Raw genomic sequence first — 20,903 nt, forward strand, 5'->3', positions numbered from 1 at the left:
AACTGTTCAGGAGAGTCATATCAGACTCGAAATATTGACACAGTTTCTCTCTCCACAGATGCTGCCAGATCTGCTGAGTTTATCCACCACTTTCTGCTTCCATTTCTGATCTACAGCATCGGCAGTACTTTGCTTTTAAACAATATTCGCCTTCCAATTTTAAAAGTTTTGAATTTGAGTTCATTTAAAGCCCATCCAGCTCTCGTGATGGGTTAGTCATAAACTATAAGAAACAGGAACAGGAGTAAGCCTTTCGGCCCCTCTTATCTGCTGCCATTCAATAACACCAAGGCTGATCAGACATTCCTCATGTCCACTTCCTCATTTTTTCCCTAACCCTTAATTCCCCTACTGATCAAGAGTCTATCTATCTCAGCCTTAAATGTACACAAGGACCCTACCCCACAGCTCTCTGTGACAAGTTGTTCCCAAGTCTCTCAACCCTCTAACAGAAGAAATTCCTTCTCAACTCAGTCTTAAATTGGCATCTCTTTATTCTGAGATCATGCCCTCTGGTCCTAGACTCTCTCATGAGGGTAAACATCCTCTCAGCATTTACCTTGTTGAGCCCTTTAAGTATCCTTTATGTTTCAATGAGGTTGTCTCTCATTCTTCTAAACTCCAGTGAGTAGAGTCCCAACCTGTTTAAATTTTGCTCATTAGACAATCCTTCAGTGGTTAAGTGTGTGAGGCAGGTGTTAGGGGTTAGTGGGTTCAAGTCCCAGAGACTGGAAGACACCATCCAAAAGAGGGCCACATTAACAGAGAATTAAACTTTGAACCGAAGTTCTGTCTACCATCTAAGAAGTAGGTAAGAGATCTCAAGAGACCTCATTTGTTTGTGTATATATCTCATACAGAACTGATCCTGTGCTGTCCTTGCATAGGCAGGGAGCTGTTCATTGAAAATCACACAAGGAGTTTGAGTACTAGAGACTGTTAAATAGACTGTTAACACAAGGGGTCAGGTTTTGTAGTTCAAAGAGATAATTTGTAAGCGGGGGAAAGCAAGTGATTTGAGGAAGATCAAAAAGAAGCCACAGAATCAACTAAAACCCACGACAAGGAAAGTGGGCCCATGTTTTTTTTGTGATGTATTATCACAAGAACTTTGCTTTTAATCGTTGACCCCACTCTTCAATGCAAAATGACCAGGGCATCTTTTAACGTCCATAGAAGGATCCAGTAATATGGAACATCAGGACACTCGAATTGATTGCAGGGATGTTATATGGGATTCCTGGAGAGTGCTGACCACCCAGCTTCTGAACAGCAACAGCCTCAAGAATGTGAACAATTCAGATGCCTTTTAAACTATTCTGTTTGTCTCCTGCACACCTTGTACCGCGAGAGCTGATGTAACAGCTAATAGCCCAGCTGTGCGATCCGCTTACAAACATTTAGCACATTCTACTGAAATGTCTGCTATTTTCCCCAAGACATTGCCTCATTTAACCAGAAACAACCGATTCTCTCTCTGTCTCAAACTAATATCATAGTCAGGTGTTTGTGCGTCAAAGATCACAGAGTAAGAGATCAAAGAACTATTATTCATTGTTTAAAAAAAATTCTTTTATTTATTTTTTCTCTGCTACTGCCACGTGCTGGAGGTTGGGTTCCACAAATGTTTTTTTTTGCTGCCTCACCCTGAGCCAAGACAGTGACCTTGAAAGGGCTTCCTATTGTAAGGGAGTTGCAATCAGACTTTCACCGATGCTCACGTACAGCCATGTTTCATCCACGAACAGGAGTGGGGTATTGCTGGCTGAAATCTGCTCAGTCAGCAAATTTACAGTATAGAAATGATTCGTCCATTTTAAACGAGAGTTCTTACGGTGCAGCAAAAGTATCTGTTCCTCTGGGTTGGGAGGCCCTGGCTCAAGTGCTACCTGCTCCATCCGTGTTTAATAATACGTCTAAACAGGTTGATTGAAAAGTATCTACCCACCTCAGTACTACCCTGGGCAACTAGGAAAATGGGACAAACATAACAAATGCATGGGGAGATCAGGTAACTCTACAATTAAGAAGTTTGGAAATTATGCAATGAGTGGGAGCATTGGTAAAGTTGCAATCATTGAGGAGAGTTTATGGCATCTACCTGGTCAAGTCTCCAAAGAATCTTGTATGTTTCAGAAAGGTCGCATCTCATTCTTCTTAATTCCAATTAGTTTAGAGGCACAATCTACTAAACCTCTCCTCAAAGACAAGCCCTCCTTGTAATTTGAATAGATTTTAGCAAAGCTTTTGACAAGGGATCACATGGGAGACTGATTGAGAAGGTTAAAGCCCATGGAATTGAGGGAAACTTGACAAGATGGATCAGAATACTGGCTTAGTAATAGGACATAAAGGGTAATGGTAGAGGCTCTGCAAGTGACTGGAGGCCAGTGTTCAGCGTTGTACCACAAGGATCAGTACTGAGACCCTTATTGATTGTTATATACATAGAATCATAGAATTCTTACAGCGTAGAAGCAGACCATTTGGCCCATCGAGTTTACATCAACCCTCCAAAGAGCGTCCCATCCAGACGCACCCCTTATCCTATCCCTGCATTTCCTAACCTAGACACTACGGGCAATTTAGTGTGGCCAACCCACCTCACCTGTGCATCTTTGGACAGTGGGAGGAAGCCAGAGCACTCGGAAGAAACCCACACAGACACGGGGAGAACGTACAAACACCACACAGACAGTCACCCGAGGCTGGGATTGAACCCGGGTCCCTGGCGCCGTGAGGCAGTAGTGTTAACCCCTAAGCCACCGATATTGATAAGAATGCAAGGGGAATGTTAAGCAAGTTTGCAGATGGCACCAAGATTGGTATGGTGGTTAATAGTGAAGAAGATGGTTTTAGGTTACAGGAAGATATAGATGGGTTGGTCAGATAGGCTGAGCAGTTTCAACTGGTATTTAATCCTGATAAGTGTGAAGTGATGCACTTTGGAAGAAGAAACAGCAGGATGAGAGAGTATTTCATGAATGGCAGGACACAGGGTGGCTCAGAGGTGCAAAGTGATCTTGGTGTAAATATTCACAGATCCCTGAAGTTAGCAGAGCATGTGAATAGGATAGTTACAAAGGCATATGGAACACTTGCTTTCAGCAGTAGTGGCATAGAGTATAAGAAGTAATGTTGGTGTTGTACAGAGCGTTGGTCAGGCCACAGCTGGCGTATTGTGTGTAGTTTTGGTCAGCGTTCTACAGAAGGATATGATTAACACCACCTGACAACCCAAAGTCTGCCCACAATCTACAAGGCACAAGTCAGGAGTGTGATGGAATGCTTCCTGCTTGCCTGGATGATTGCAGCTCCAACAACACTCAAGAAGCTTGATATCCTCCAAGACAAAGCAGCCCACTTCTTTGGCACTTGAATTTGATGGGGGTGGCACGGTAGCTCAGTGGTTAGCACTGCTGCCTCACGGTGCCAGGGACCTGAGTTCGATTCCACCCTCGGGCGACTGTCTGTGTGGAGTTTGCACGTTCTCCCCGTGTCTGCGTGGATTTCCTCCGGGTGCTCCAGTTTCCTCCCACAGTCCAAAGATGTGCAGGCTAGGTGGATTGGCCATGCTAAATTGCCCATAGTGTTCAGGGATGTGTAGATTAGGTGGGTTATAGGGAGATGGGTCTGGGTGGGATGCTCCAAGGGTCAGTGTGGACTTGTTGGGCTGAAGGGCCTGTTTCCATGCTGTAGGGATTCTATGATAACACTAGAGGTGGTACAAAGGAGGTTCGCCACGATATAGCCTGGGCTGGAGTAACTGAACAATAAGGAAAGACTAGATATGCTTGGATTGTTTTCTTTAGAGAGGAGAAGGCTGATGAGGGTCATGATTGAGGTGTATAAGATGATGAAGGGTATGGATGGGGTGAGTAGGGAGCAAATGTTCCCCTGGGTTGAGGGGTCAATCATGAGAGGCATAGTTTTAGGGTAAGGGGCTGGAGATTCAGAAAGGATTTAAGAATAAACATTTTTCACACATTGGGTGGTGGGCATCTGGAATGCACTGCCTGGGAAGATAGTGAAGGCCAGAAACCTTTCAACCTTTAAAAAATATTTGGATGAGCTTTTGAAATGTCATAACCTTTAAAGATTAGAGACAATGCAGGAAATTGGGATTAGCACGCCTTTAGTGGTTATTATGTCATTGCAAACTCGATGGGCCATAGGGCCCTTTCTGTACTATATGACTCCATGATTCTATGATTGCACAATGTTCAGCACCATTGGCGAAACTTCAAATACTGAAGCAGTCCATGTCCAAAAGCAGCAAGATCTGGTTGAAAAGTGGCAAGTAGTGTTTGCACCACACAAATGCCAGGCAATGATCATCTTCAATAAGAAATAATCTAAACATTGTCCTTTGAGATTTAATTGTGTTATCATCACTGAATCCCTTCTGTCAATATCCTGGTGGTTAACCATTGAACAGAAACTTTACTGGACTAGCCATGGAAACACAGTGGCTATAAGAGCATCTAGAATACTGCAGAGAGTAACTCATTTCCTGACTCCCCAAAGTTTGTCCACCATCTACAAGGGACAAGTATGAAGAACATTGTCCACCTGCCTGGATGAGTGCAGCTCTAACATGCTCCAGAAGCTTGACACCATCTAAAACAAAGCAGCCCGCTTGATTTGCACCGCATCCACAAGAATCCAATACCTCCACCACTGTCACTATATAGCAGCAGTGTGTACCATCTACAAGATGCACTGCAGAAATTCACAAAAACTCATTAGACAGCACCTGTCAATTCCACAACTACTTCCATCTACAAGGATAAGGGCAGCCGATACATGGGAGCATCACCACTTTCAAGTTCTCCTCTGAGCCACTCACCATTTTGACATGGAAATATATCGCCATTACTTCAGTGTCACTGGATTAAAATCCTGGAACTCCTTCCCTAAAATTTTAATGGGTCTACCAATGGAAAATGGGCTGCCGTGGGTCAAGAAGACAACTTATCATCACCTTCTTGATGACACCAAATCAGGCAATAAAATCTGGCCCAGCCAGCAATGCCCACATCCCATGAGAAAAAAAGTACCCTAGGTTTTTTCCAGAAGGTAATGATTCTGAGAAGATTACTAACAGTACATCCACTATCTCTACAGCCAGTCTTTTTTGTATCCTAGGATGCATCCCATCATGTACTGGGGACTTGTTGGTCTTTAGACCGATTAGTTTCTCTGGCAATTTTCCCACTGATAGTTGTTGTATTTATTACTTCTCCTCCCTTTTCACTTGTTTATTTAGTAATTTTGGAATGCTATTAGTATCTTCTGCTGTAAAGACTGATGCAAAGGGTGTTGTATTAGTAACTTTGTAATCCTCTGGGATGTTTCTGAAATCTTTTGATTCCTGGAAGATTATTGCCAGTGCATCCACTATATCTGCAGCCACTTCCTTCAGTATCCCAGGATGCCACCCAAAAGATTCAGGGGACTTACTAGTCTTCTGGCCTCATTAATTTCCCTAGTACTTTTCTCTTGTGATAATATGTTTATTTCCACTGCCACTTTTGGCCCTTGTTTATTTATTATTTTTGGAATTCTGTTAGTGTTCTCTGCAGTGAAGACTGATACAAAGTATTTATTCAATTCATCTGCCACTTCCTGGTTCCTATTTTTATTTTCCCAGTCTCATCCTCTAAGGGGCCTATGTTAACAATGGCCTGTCTCTTCCTTTTTATATAGTTAAAGAAGTTCTTACTGTCCATCTTGATATTACTTGCAAGTCTAGTTTCAAAGTTTATTTCTCATTTCTTTTTGGACCATCTTTTGTTGGTTTTAAAACTTTCTCAAACTTCTGCCTTACCACTAGTATTTGCCACATTGCAAGTTTTATCTTTCAATTTGATGTTATCTTTACCTTTAATCGAATTTGGTTTATCATCTTCCTACAATCCTTCTTTCTCAATGGGATATCTTTGCTGTGAGCTATTGTCTTCTTCCCATCTATGGACCTTCTTCATGCTATTGCACAATAGCTTGCAAAATGGTGATTGATACTTTTTCCACACACGTTCCCTAATACTGCCAAGGCACAGTCGTTCTTTCTGCTAACTTGACATGCATCTTTATATTTTTCTTTTTCAGGCTTATTGCCCCTTCTGTGGTCAGATTGCTGAATTAACCTCATCCTTCATCCCCTGCAATAAACTGCTGCTTCAGGTGCTGCCTTGCTGTTTACGTCTGGTTCTATTGGTCTGATCACTGCTTGCTACCATGTAGTGAGATCATGTTTGGGCTATCGACAGAAGGGAGTCCGCACCACTGTCAGTGAATCTCATTCGTATTAGTAAGTATATGCAGAGTGTAGAGGACAGAGTAAGAGATGACCTCTCTCTACTCTACACAGTCAGGACACAGTTCCGTGTGATCTCATGCTGTTATTTCAATGGCTTCTTACACATGCCCAAAAGATATTATAAAAGGTGTTTAACAGTTTGGAGCGGAAGTAGATCATTCAGCCCCTTTAGCCTGCTCTGCTATTCAATAAGGCCATGACTGATCTATTCGTGTCCTGAATTCCATATTTCTGTCTACCCCAATAATCATTGATTTCACTGCATTACAATAAACTAGCTATCTCCTCCTTAAACACATTAACAAACCTGCCCTCAAAACCTTCTAAGGCAGAGAATTCCAAAGTCACAAAGCTATTTGTGAAAATAGAAATCACATCTCTTTCCAAAAAAGGCAACTTCCCACTTCAAAACAGTGCCTGGTTTTGAATCCCACAACAGAAAATATCCTTTCCATATTTCACATCAAGACCATTCAGGATCTTTACACTTCAATCAAGTCACCATGCACTCTTCTAAACTTCAGTGAAGACAGTCTTTCAGCCTTTCTTCATTTATCTAAGAAAACTCCTCTGAACTGCCTCCAACCCATTAACATCATTCTTTAAATAAAAAGAACAAAACTGTACACAGTATTCAAGATATCCAATGCCCCACAAAACTGCAGCATAACATCTTTGCTTTTATGTTCAATTCTTCCCACAATTAAGGATAGTATTCCATTAGCCTTCTTGATCATGTGCTGCACCTGCAATTAACTTTTTGTGACTCATGCATTCGAACATCTAGGTTCCCCTACATCTCAGAATTCAGCAGTTGTTTTCTGTTTAATTAATGCTCTGCTTTTATATCCTCCTTTCCCAAATGATCAACTTCACATTTTCCTACATTATACTCTCATCTACTGGAATTTTGCCAACTCATTCAGACTATCAATATTCATCTGCAGCTACTTAACACCTTCTTTACAATATACTTTACTATCTGTCTTTGCATCATCAATAAATCCAGATTCCATGAGGAGGAAAGAGTGAGATTACACGTGGTCCCACATTTTAGCAGGAAGTAATGTGAGAGCTTACAACATGAGATGTATGCTTGTAGCAACTCTTTAAAGTGAAATTCACCTTTTTATTTGAAAAAATGGAATTCATCTGTTCAATAATTTTGGATGATGTACATTTGTTCATTCGTTACAGTCAAAGTTTAAAATGTGGATCTTTGCCCACATTTCTGTTTTCTTTCTGTTGGTGTTGAGAGGATTCCTTTCATTTTAAAAGATTTTCAGTCTTTGCCAGGATTAGAATAATAGTCTCACCTTGCAGTTTAGGTACCCAATCCATCATATTGTTTAATTGCATCCTCTGTACCTACACAAATCCTCAGATATGTCCCTGTGGTCTAGTGATCAGGATTGTACACAGATCTCTGGATGGAGCAAGAGCAGCAATTTACGGACCTAAAACAGGTAGTTAATAACCAGATAATGAGATCTCTGTTTTGTAAGGTTCATTAAGGAAATGGTATGTTGGCCTTCATTACAAGGGTATTTGTAAAGATGTCTTGCTGCAGTTGTGTGTACAGCGTTGGTGTGACCTTGTGTGGCATACAGTTTACAGTTTCAGTCTCCTTATTTAAGGAAAGATACATTTGCCAAAGAGGGAGTGAATTGGAGATTCACCAGATCACTCCCTGAGATGGTCAGATTGTTACTGAAGAGAGATTGATGAAACTAGGTCTTTACAGTAGTGAAGAATGAGAGGTGGCCTCATTAAAATTTTACAGGGTATGACAGAGAGAATGTAGATCAGGTGTTTCAACTGGTTGATGAATTGAGGGCTAGGGGGCTAATCTCAAAATAAGGGACATGTAATTTAAATCTGAGATGATGAGGAATTTCTTCACATTGGTGAATTTTTGGAACTCTCTACCTCAGACCACTGTCGAAGCTCAATCATTGAGTATATCCAAGATGGAAATCGATAAATTTCTGGAGACACGTGGCATCAAGGGTTATGGAGATAGTGAGGAAAAATGTCACTTTATTGAATGATCAACCATGATTGAATTAAATGGTGGAGCGGTATCAACAGCCCGAATGAAATCAGAGAGCCTTGCCTCCAGTTCCATAGTGACAGGCTGGACTGACCATTCTCTGCAAGATCCAAATGACAATGACTTTATAATTTTTGGAGAAATATAGACTAGATCATAGTTTAATAGTTGAAAAATCCAGAAAAAAATGTTGTTAAAAATTGTACAAAAGCGGATGTTGCTAAGTCCGGATTCATATCCATAGCTACTGGTCCTTGGTCCGGATTCATTTCCAAAGATATTGGTCCTAGATCTGGATTGATATCCAGAACTATTGATACTAGATCTGGACTTCTATCTGAAGCCGCTGGTCCTAAAGCAGAATTCATATCCAGAGCTGCTAGTCCTAAATCTGGATTCTTAATCGAGCTTTTGAACATAAGAAACAGGAGCAGAAGTAGACCATTCGTCCCATTGAACCTGCTAAGCTATTCAGCACGATCGTGGCTGATCTGTTTGTGTTTCAAATTCCATATTCCCACCTACCTCTGAAAACCTTTGATTCTACTGCCTAACAAAAATCTATCGACCTGTCTTAAAAATATTCATTGACCGCCCCCCTCCCCTTCTCCACCACTCTCTGAGGCAGAGAGTTCCAAAGTCACACAAGCCTCTGAGAAAAGAAAGCTCTCCTCACCTCTGTCCTGAAGGGGTTGCCCCTAATTCTAAAGCAATGCCTCCTGGCCTCTAGTTCATTCCAGAAATCTTAATGAAATTATTGCTGCTGTTGGCATTGACTGTTTGTGGGACACGTTTGGCATGGCAAAGTGCAATCTTGTGTCCTTCGAAATATTTGGCAATGTCCCTGATTGTTGCGCACTTGGTCTGCATTTTGTGACACCAAATGTTCCCTGTGGAGTATCTGAACATTCTCGACTCGTCGACTTTGGTAAACCCATATGACCATTTTACATTAACAAATTTTCCACTATTGTCAAGTGTTGTTTTTGCTGATGGTATTTTTTCAGCACTTGGTCTGTTGGACTGTATTCCGACCACCCGTGCAGACAGCGTGTCTGACCCTTGTGCACTTCTTGTCAGATTTTTGAGCTGCATGAATTTGTCTGCATTTTCCCTCAGTTGCTGGGAAGTGTTGGCTATTGCTGTAGAATAAAACTCTACTTCTACCCGAATAAGATCCTTTCCTTCTGCTCAATTCACTGCTGCTCTTGTGAATGCATCCACTGTTCCTTGCACATTACCCAGAACGTAGACTATTCCATAGCTATATCGCATCACCCTAATCCTGAGTCTTTGCAAGTGTAGCGTCATTTTTCAGATTTCTTTTGGCCCTAATAATGTGACCCAAAGCTTGTGGTCCATCATGATCTAGAATTTCAGTCCCATGGTTTAGTCTCCAAATTTTTAACCCTGTATCTCCATAATTAAACACCTCCATTCACTCTCTGACAAAGTTCTCGTAATGGAATAGATTGGTATTCATATTCCATGAGTTTCCACTGGGAAGTAAGGACCTGTGAATGATGCATCTGTGACTATTATAGTGATGAAGCCTGGATTGTTATTTGTTTGAACATCAGTGGAAATTAGTTTTTTAATCTTTTCAAAACCTGCAGTCTGTTCCTGATTTCAATATTATTGCTGTCCTTTATCAAAAGCTCTTTTGTGGGTTGAGTACAATTGGTTAAATTGGAGACAATCTTTGCCACTAGCTAAGAAGTACTGCACATCATTTATTCAATTCAATGCTAGAAATTCACTGATGAGCAACAGTGTCTCTAAGCTGCATGACCCATTGGCGCACTGACGCATTGGTTTCCACTACCACGCACAGACCTTAGAGGTCTAGCAAATAAAAATCTTTAGAAAGAACAATACCTATGGATCTTGTCTTCTTTGAATACTTTTTATTCACTCATGGGATGTGGGCTTCATTGGCTGGGTTAGTGTTCATTTCCCAACCCTAGTTGCCCTGGGGAAGGTGATGGTGAGCTGCCTTCTTGAGCCATTGCAGTCTATTTGTTGTAGATACACCCACTGTGTTGTTATTGAGGGAATTTGATACAGCGACACTGAAGGAAGGGCAATATTGTTCCAAGTCCAAAAGACCATGAGATGCAGATGCAGAAATAGGCCATTTGACCCATCGAGTTTGTTCTGCCATTTAATGCGATAATGGCTGATAAATCAGGATGGTGTGTGGTTTGCAGGGAATACTGTGGTGGTCATAGGTTTGGCATGTGCTGTTTAAGGAGCCTTGATATGTTACTGCTTGTAGATTGTATAATGAAAAGTGCTGCTGCTATCTTGTGTCAGTAGTGGACAGAGTGAATGTTTAAAATGTTGTATGTAGTTCCAAATCAAACAAGCCGCTTTGTCTTGGTTAGTGTGAGCTTCTTTAGTGTTGTTACTCATACAGGTAAGTGGGGAGTGTTCCATCACTTTCCTGACTTGAGCCCTGTAGATGAAGGACATGCACTGGCGAGAGAGGAGTTGAGTTACCTGCTGGAGAAGACCCAGCCTCCGACCTGCTCGTGATGCCTTGTTTTTGGATAATGAATCCAAGAAGTGTAATCATCATTCTAAAGAACTGACCTTTCTTATTTAGTGTCAGGCTTGCATTCTGTAGTGTCTTTAACACAGCACTGACATTCTTCTTTATTTTGCCATGCATGAGAATATATCCAGATGATAAATAGGTTTGTTTCCCTTCCAGGATTCTAGAAATTTCCCTTTGGAAAATCTTTGATTTGTAGAATGGTAGATGGTCAAAGTAAAACCACCTGAATTGTGCAACAAACGTAGTCAATAATCTTGACTTTTTGATCAAAGGCTATCTGTTAGAACCCATCGTTGGCATCCACTTTGTGAAAAACTTGCTTGTTGCTCACTCAGCCAAAGTGTTGTCTCCCATCAGACTGAGAAGGATTTCCTTCCTAACTCACTTGTTTAATTGCATGAGATCCACATACAAATCTTAGTTCTTCAACTGTCTTGGGAACAGTTACTAGCCCTGAGCACCAATGTGTCAGTTCTGTCTCTGTCAATATGACCCACTTTCATCATGCTGTCTAACTGAGATTTTACTTTTTCTATCAAAGGATAGGGAGTTTTTTCAGGGCTGCACAAACAGATGAGTTAAGAAAATTCTTGCAGTCATATGTTTCAATTAGATGAAACCTATGAATAGCTTTGGAAAATCTTGCTGGTATTCTATCTCATCTTCATTCTGAAATACTCAGTCTCTCCAAGAGGCCTAGATTAATTCTGCATTTCTTCTCAAAAATCAGGTATCCCAATTCCTCATTATATATATTCCACTGACATTTCATTCTCTCATTAAGCATCATGGTAATTTGTCCATGCCCCTAAAATCTGTGCCTCCTGGAGTTTTACATTGGGTTGATTTTCTTCATTATTGGTTTTCTGGTGAAATATCCTGATGAGTGCAAGATCAGAAGTTTCACAAAATGTGCTTCTATTTTTTCAGTGTAAAGCACTATATATTTTTTCCTTTGGATTATAAACTGGAAAATGGAAGTTGGATTGCTGTAGAGTGACAAGTACCAAGAGAGGTTTTGCAACGTTCAGATCAAATGGGAATATGCGGTGTAAACGTTAGCTGTGCAAGGTTATGTTATTTTTCAGGCAGTGAGATGGATGATTTATAAAACTGAATGTTACCAGAAGCCTTTGACTTAAGGAAAAACTGCCTAATGACAGCCTTTGAATTAGTCTAGCTCTAATGCAATTGGAGACATCCAGAAGCCTGCAAAGAACACCTCTCTCTCCCTCTCTCTCTGAGTGAAAAAAGACAAAATTTAAAGACTGTAAAAAGAAAGAATTCTAATACAAGAAAAGATCTGGGTCCACCTAACCAGTTATTAAATTGACCAATGCTCTGCAGACAATATCATGTCATCCTTAGTAAAAGTTAAACAAACTGTGGGAAACAACTAAACCTACCCTTCGGGTCTAAACTCTTAATCTCAGGGCCTACCTATCCCACTGTGTCAGAAGAGTTCCCAATCTTTCTTCATGGTACTGACCAATTTTGGGCTCTAATTTCTGCCTGCACAGCATTAAATTCTCCATGGCTTGAAATAAGTGTCATTATTTCGCATCCCCCAACACTACTATCCAGTTTCTAACTAACTCATCTTTTCAAATTCTGTACCTGCAACATCTTACTGGATTTAAAAAATCCATTACAAAGGCTTCAATTGATTCTCCCAAGTGCTGAGCTCAGTGATTGAATCTCGCCCATTCTAACTCTATATATCTTCTGAAGTTGTGTGTCAAATGATTTAATTAATACATTCTGTAGAGCTTGCTTCCTCACTTTGTCTTGAACATGATCCACTTTTGGACCTGCAGCATATAAGAACATGCTAACTTGATGTCCCTACTCTTTTGTGTGTCAGCTGGAAGCCATTCTATAGCACTGAAACTGATATTTACAGAGCTCCCATCTGTGGTCACTGTTGGCCTTCCATGTCATCAGATGGTTGAGGTAGTGACAAGATCTCTATGGTGCTGTTATTCCTATGAGCTGTTGCACCTGACCAACCTGAGTGAGTGCTTGGATTTTTCCTTCTTACTGTTGAAATATTCTATTCTTATTTTTAATCTCTAGAGTATTGTCAATTCATGGTAAGGCTTTGAAATTAGCTTAAGTTCTTTTTCAAGCCCTTCAATTGATCCAACATGTTCAATTCCCTATATACTGTAACATTCCTTTATTTCCATCTGCACACAGCAGGTTATCCAATACAGCTCTCTAGTGTAGTGTCTAAGGCCTCTATCTTCCTATGCCCATTCTTCACTGGCACCTTCTCATTTATTGAAATCAGAGTTATGTAATCAGCCAAATCATCATGAATTTCATTATACCACATTGATTAGGACAGAAAGGGACATAGATAAGCAGAAATTTTATTTAAAAATTGGCTTGCAGTTGTTTTGAGTTGAGTCATGTCTGCCAGATTCCCAGGTGCCAAGGTAGATCTTTGCCAGAACCCAGTGCTTCCCTCTTGTGGACGACACAGGTGCTGTAATTAACCTTCTGCTGCATTTTTGGTGTTGTAATGAATTATATTAATATAAACAGAATACCTCAGAATTGTTAAACATACTCAAGTTTCTTTCTAAAAAACAAGAATCAAAAATACTGCCGACAACTTGTTATTTACTTGGTTCCAGTATAAAATATCAAGGTGTCATAAATAAATAACTCTGAATAAAGCAATTCAATTTTTAATTTGTTTGATCTGTGTCCCTTAACCTCGGGCTTGTTTGAGTGGTCTAGATGTGAACAATTCCAGAACCTGAGCGTTTTGAAAGTTAAAAACTGGCAAAGTTTCTTCATCCACTGGTCCCTGTGTTGTTTGTGCATTTCAGGTCAGTTTTGGAAGTCAGCATTCCCCAGTCAATATTCACTTTTTCAGGACCTGCCAGATACCACAAGACTGTTGCCTGGTTATTTTTCATCACAATGACTGTAATTGCAGAAATGACTAGTGGGTTTTCTGAATTCCCCTTTTGGCGAAGGCAATTATGAATCGTACATTCAGCTCTAAAGGCTTGCTCACAACATTAAATATTTACAATATCGAAACCAGGAGTTTCCCTGTGGCTCAACACTCTCCCCTCTGTGCAGTATAATATTTATAAATTGGTGGGTCTGTTTGAAGAGTTGTGCTCACCCTACACTAACACTTAGGGCAGCACGGTGGCTCAGTGGTTAGCACTGCTGCCTCACAGTGCCAGGGACCCAGGTTTTGATTCCAGCCTGGGGTGACTGTCTGTGTGGAGTTTGCATGTTCTCCCCATGTCTGCGTGGGTTTGTCAGGTGCTCTGGTATCCTTCCACAATCCAAAGTTGTGCAGGTTAGGTGGATTGGCCATGCTAAATCAGGGTTATGGGATAGGGTGGGCAGCTGGGTCTGGATGGAATGCTGTTCAGAAGGTCAGTGCAGACTCAATGGGCCAAATGGCCTCCTTCTCCAATGTAGGGATTCTATGATTCTAAATCCTGGAGTGTTTCTGTTTAAGGGTTTCACTTTGAAGGGTTTCACTTTGAAGGGCAGGGCATTTTTCAGCAGTTTTTTTTTTACTCTGTGAAGTGAGCAAGTGTAGAAGTGGAGTCCCCTCACTGAAAATGTTTTCCTTCCTCTCCCTGCCTTTCCCCCTCTCCCTATGTCCCTGCATGTTTTCATTTGTCCATTCTCTCTTTCTCCATCCCTGTTTCACTTTTCCTTTCCATCTCTGCCCTTCAATTTTATTTTCAGTTTCTCTCCTTTCCCTTCATCTGTCCATCTCTGTCCTTTTCCTCTCCATCTCCCTTTCCAGCTGGCACGGTCATTTATTTCTCTTCTCTCTCAGTTTGTTCACATCTGCCTCTCGGGGTTTCTTTCTTTTCCTCTCTCTTTCACAGTCTTCGGAACTCTCTTCCTGGAAGCAGAATCTTTGAATGCTTTTAAAGCAGAGGTGGATAGATCCTTAGGGTAGGTAGGAGTGGGGATTTGAGTTTACAATCAGATTAACCAAGATCTTATTGAGATGGTAGAGCAGATTTGAAGGGCCAAATGGCCTACTCCTGTTCTATGTCGGTACGTTTTCTCCATCTTTCTTCTCTATCCCACTTTTTCTTTATCTCAGACTGTTTATTTCCTTTTTCTCCTTATGCCCTTTTCTACATCTCGCTATTTCTCTCAGTCTTTGTTGTCTCTCTTTGCTCCTTCTGTCTGTCGCTCTCTTTGTATCTGACAGAGACAGGGAGCTTTGTGATCTGTTTTGTCTGGAGTATTTTGCTGGATTGCCAAAGTTCAGTTTTTGGGACAGTCAAGAACCTCAAAGCTCCACAAGATGCGAATAAATCAGACACTTTCTCAATTTTGCACAGGCATTGTCAAGATTGCGCTGGAAAGCATCATTAAATATTGATAAAATTAATTTTAAGTTTTAAAAATTCTTTGTTTAGCTATTTCATTCAATTATTCTTTAGTTGAATGTAAAGTGTTGGTGGTGATACAGCTTTGTCTCCGTACCTGTATAATAATTTTAATTATTAATATCAATCAGTTAACATTAATAAACTAAACCTAAGCTATGTGATATGCAGACTGCCTAAAGGAGTAACCAAGGCTGGACAGAGTAAATGCTGGGAGGATGTTTCACCTGGCAGGAGACTCAAGAGCTAGACAGCACAGACACAAAATATTTAGGACTGAGATGAGGAGAATGTCTTCACTCAAGAGACTTTTAAACATATAGAGTTGCACTCATTCAGGCAAATGGACAGATTTCCATTGTACTTATTGTAGATGGTGGCCAAGCTTTGGGAAGCCATGAGGTGCATTATTAGGCACAGAATTGCCAGTCTCTCACTTGTTCTTGTACCCAAAGTACTTATGTGGCTGATGCAGTTACAATTCTGGTTAATGGTAGCCACGTGCCTCCCCAGAATGCTGATGGTGTGAGATTCAGTGATGGTTATTTTATTGAATGTCAAAGGGGAGATGTTTGGATTATGTCTTGGAGATGGATATTGGTTGGCACATGCATGGGCAAGTGTTATTTATCCTTTATTAGCTCAAACCTGAATATTGACCAGATCTTCCTGCATGTTCACACAGATGCTTCAATATCTGAGGGGTCATGAATGGTGCTGAACATTGTACAATCATCAACAAATAGCACCCCTTCTCAAATTATGATAGAGGAAAGTCAATGATGAAGCACCTGAATAAAAACCGAAAGAACTGCGGATGCTGTAACTCAGCAACAAAAGCAAAGTTGCTGGAAAAGCTCAGCAGGTCAGGCAGCATCTGTGAAGGAAAAAACAGGGTTAACGTTTCGGGTCCGGTGACCCTTCCTCAGAACTGATGGTGGCTGGGAAAACGTCAGTTTGTATGCAGAAAATAGGGAGGTGGGTGGGGTAGGGAGTAAATGAAAGGAAAGAGCCCAAAGAGAGAGAAAGACAGTTAGACAGACAAAGGAGTTGCTAACAATCAGGCTGGGAGGGTGAATAGTTGTTAATGGGGACTGTTAGTGACTAACAACAGGGGGTGTGTAATGGCAGGCTATGTGGTAACAAGACCTAGTGTGTGGGGTAGGGGGCTGGGACATGGGAGAGTTTAGGCCCTAAAATTATTGTACTCAATAGTGAGTCTGGAGGGCTGCAGGGTCCCCAAGCGGAAAATGAGGTGTTGTCCTCCAGTTTGCATTGGGCTTCGCTGGAACACTGCAGCAAGCACCTGAAGGTGGTTGGACCTAGGACACAGCCCTGAGGGACTCCTGCAGAGATGTCCCAGTTGTTCTGTGTCAACAACTACAAACATCTTCCTCTGTGTTAGGTATGGCTCCAACCAGTGGAGGGTTTTCCCTTTGACTCCAGGTTTGCTAGGGTTCCTTGAATCATAGAATCCCTACAGTGCGGAAGGAGGCCATTCAGCCCATTAAGTCTGCACCGACCCTCCGAACAGCATCCCACCTTGACCTCTTTCCTGTCCTTGTAGCCCTGCATTTCTCATGGATAATCCATGTAGCCTGCACATCTTTGGACTGTGGGAGGAAACCAGAGCACCCAGCGGTTGCCCACGCAGACACAGGGAGAACCTGCAAACTCCACACAAACAGTCACCCGAGGCTGGAATCGAACCCAGGTGCCTGGCGCTGTGAGGCAGCAGTGCTAACCACTGAGCCATCACGCTGCTCTTAATGCCACACATGGTCAGATTCTGTCTTAATATCAAGGGTGATCACTCACAGCTCACCTCTGAATTCAGCACTTTTATCCATCTTTGGATCAATGCGATAATAAGGTCAGGAACTGAGTGGTCCTGGTGGAACCCAAACTGACCATTCGTCAGTTGTCATTGGTGAATATGTGTTGCTTAACAGAACTATCCAGCACTATTTGTGACTGGATGTAGCAAACTTCAGTGATTAGGTCTGATCCATTGGTTGTTGGCTTTATTGCTTCAGCTTCTGCTGTTTGTCATACAGCTATTCCTGTGTTGTAGCTTCACCAGATTGATAACTCATTTTTAATTATGCACGGCGCTGTTCCTGGCATACCCTCCCACAATCTTCATTGATCCAGGGTTGATCTCCCTGCTTGATGGTAATGGCAATGAAGGATGTGCCAGGCTATGGGTTACAGATTGTGGTCGAATACAAAACTACTGCTGCAGATGGCCCACAGCATCTCACATTTGCCCAGTTTTAAGCTTTTAGATATATTCTGAATCTTTCCAGTTTAGCATGCTGATAGTGCCATACAAGTGGATGGTAAATCAATGCAAAACAGGATGTTGTCTCATCAAGACTATGTGGTGCTAAATCCTACCAATACTGTCAAGGAAAGATACGGTCATAGAACACAGAAGCAGACCCTTTGGTCCAACTCGGCCGTGCTGACTAGACATCCCAATCTAACTTAGTCCGATTTGCCAGCAATTGGCCCATATTGTTTTAAACCCTTCCTATTCATATACCCATCCAGATGATTTTAATTGCCTCCATCGCTTCCTCTGGTAGCTCACCATACATGCACCACTCTCTACGTGAAAAAGTTACCCCTCAGGTCCTTTTTAAACCTTTCCCCTCTCACCTTAAACCTATGTCCTCTATTTTTGGACTCCCCCACCCCAGAAAAAAGACCTTGGCTATTCACTCTATCCATGCCCCTCATGATTTTATTAACCTCGATAAGGTCACCCCTCAGTTTCCAAAGCTCCAGGGAAAAATGCCCCAGCCTATTCAGCCTCTCCAGCCTCTCCCTATAGCTCAAACCCTCCAGTCCCTGAAACATCATTGTAAATCTTTACTGCACCCTCTCAAGTTTAACAATATCCTTCATATGGAAGGGTGACCAGAATTGTAAGCGGTATTCCAAAAGTGGCCTCACCAATATCCTGTACAGTTGCAACATGACATCCCAACTCCTATTCTCAATGTTATGGCCAATGAAGGCAAGCAAACCAAACACCTTCTTCACTGTCCCATCTAGCCACGACTCCACTTTCAAGGAACTATGTACCTGCACCCCTAGGTCTCTTTGTTTGGCAACATTCTCCAGGGCCCTACTATTAACTGTGTAAGTCCAAGGAGAGAGAGCTCACCTCCACCTTCTCAAGTGCAACTAGGGATGGACAATAAATGCTAACACAGCCACTAATGCTTACCTCCTATGAATGAATAAAATAAAATCTCCAACTTGAGTATATCTCGAATAGATTGTTAGCAATACACTCAGTTACAGAGACTCTTTTAGAAATACACTCAGATACAGAGACTGAGTGTGGTCTAGTCAATGTTTGATACAGGTTTAGCATAAACTCCTGACTTTTCAATGCTATCCCTCTGGAAATGAAGCCTACTAGTTTATAGCCTTTTTATGGCTGTATGCTAATCTATGGTACCACTTGTAGTGATGAATGTATTTGTACTCCAAGATCCCTTTGCTCCTCTATGCCACACAGACTCAGACCTTCTAATTAATTAGCAAGCTCCTAATTTCCCATATATGTGTGTTACCTCAGATTTATCTCAACTTCATTTGCTAATTCTGTAAGTTTATTAAGTTCTCAAGTAACTTTAGCATCCCTTGTCAGAATTAACTATTTCCCTTAATTTGGCCCACCCATAAATTTACAAACTGTATTTTTGATTCCAGAGTCCAATCACCAATTACCACTCCATTTGCCCCTCTCAATGAACAGCAAAGTGATGGAGGGTGTTGTTGATATCCTAACAAGTGACACTTAGTCAGCACTAACCTGCTTAATGACACTCAGCATTTGACCAAGTGTGGCATCAAGGAACCCCAGCAAAACTGGACTCAATGGAAATCAGGAGGGAGACTTTATGTTGGTTGGAGTTATACCTGGTGCAAAGAAAGGTGGTCCTAGTTGTTGGAGGTCGACAGTCTGAGCCCCAGGGCCTCACTGTAGGAGTTCCTCAGGGTAGTGTTTTAGGACCAAATATCTTCAGCTGCTGCATCATTGAGTTTTCTTCCATCATAAGGCTAAAAGTGGAGATGTTTGTTGATAATTGCAAAATGTTCATTAAGATTTACAAAACTCCTCAGATATTGAAGTAGCCCACATGCAGCAAGGCTTGGACAACATTCAGACTTGGGCTGATAAGTGGCAAATAACATTTGTGCCACACAAGTGCCAGACAATGACTACCTCCAACTGAATTGAATTTAAGCATCCTCTTTTTGACTTTCAATTGCATTATTATCTCTGAATCTCCTACCATCAATATCCTGGGGGATTACTATTGACCAGAAACTGAACTGGATCAGTTCAGTTACTATAAATAACATAAACATGATGGCTACAAGCACAGGTTAGGTGTTTAGAATTCTGAGGTGAATAACTCACCTCGTGACTCCCCAAAACCTGTCCACCATCTACAAGGCAAAAACCAAGAGTGTGATAGAATACATTCTAGTTGCTAAATTAGTTCAGCTCCAACAACACTCAAGAATCTCAACACTGCCCAAGATTAAAAAGCTGGCTTGATTCACACCCTTTTTGCCACTTTCAAGATTTGCACCCTCTAGTACCGATGCTCAATGTCTGCAGTGTTTATTAGCTGGGCACATGTGTACCTAAGTGTAGTTGCAATGTATGAATCAGTACGCAGGCTACGTGTTATTAATTTTCATCTTATTTTTGGATGATCTTCCTTCATCATTCTCTGGATGTTGATTCAGCATTCTCCAATAATTTGTTATGGTTTAGTTTTCACCTTTTACCAATGATGGTTTTTTTGGGTTTCAGCCTCAAGGAACTGGAATCTGCCGCTTTCAAAATGCGTTTATCTGCTGAAGCCAGGTTTCAAGTTACGGAGAATGGATTCAGGCCCAGCGGGCTGTCAAAGCAGAGTAACCAGGATAAGACATTGTTTGTTGTGGGAACGATTTGTATCGTGATTTGGGTAAATAAAGATTTAGGGTCTAAGTGCCTTCATTTGCTACCACATGCCCTGGACAATTTCAATAGTTTAATGTCATAGTATTTGAGCAGTTGCCAGCAATTGCTAGCAGACAGAGAACGGGTCTCACAAAATAATGTGTGGATCTAAGAGATCAGTACAGCTTGGAAGTGTGATTATGTGTATTTAAGTGTGAATGGATGAGCATGTTTAAGTGTGATTATATGTGTGTATGAACAGATTATGTGTGTGTGTTAGTTTGACTTCATATGTGCATCTGTGTTATAGGAATTGTGCCTTTTGGAGTGTACATGGGTACTAATATGCTGTAGGTGTCAATGTGTGTTTTATTGCAAGTATAAATATCCTTGTTTCTGTGGATGTTTTTAAGTCAAGATGAGTGTGTCTTAGTGTATCCATGTTTTAATATTTGAGTGAAAGTGTCTTTGTGTACAGTGTAGACTCTCTTCCTCCCACAAGCTAAATATTAATTACTTACAAATATGCCTCCTGAAGTGGGGAAAAATTTTGTGTTAGAAGGTCAGAAAATCAGGACACATGGTTGAACTAAGGAACA

General features: G+C 41.3%; 1 long non-coding RNA gene across 1 annotated transcript; it reads left to right on the forward strand.

The window, feature by feature from the left end:
* The first annotated feature begins 712 nt into the window (after positions 1-712).
* Positions 713-20,297, forward strand: LOC125485546. Its single transcript, XR_007264257.1, has 3 exons — positions 713-811; positions 6,112-6,313; positions 20,173-20,297. It is a non-coding gene; the product is annotated as an uncharacterized LOC125485546 (long non-coding RNA).
* Positions 20,298-20,903: the final 606 nt, after the last annotated feature.

The sequence above is a fragment of the Rhincodon typus genome, chromosome 20 (assembly GCF_021869965.1).
Source record: "Rhincodon typus isolate 14 chromosome 20, sRhiTyp1.1, whole genome shotgun sequence".
NCBI classification, from domain to species: Eukaryota; Metazoa; Chordata; class Chondrichthyes; order Orectolobiformes; family Rhincodontidae; genus Rhincodon; species Rhincodon typus.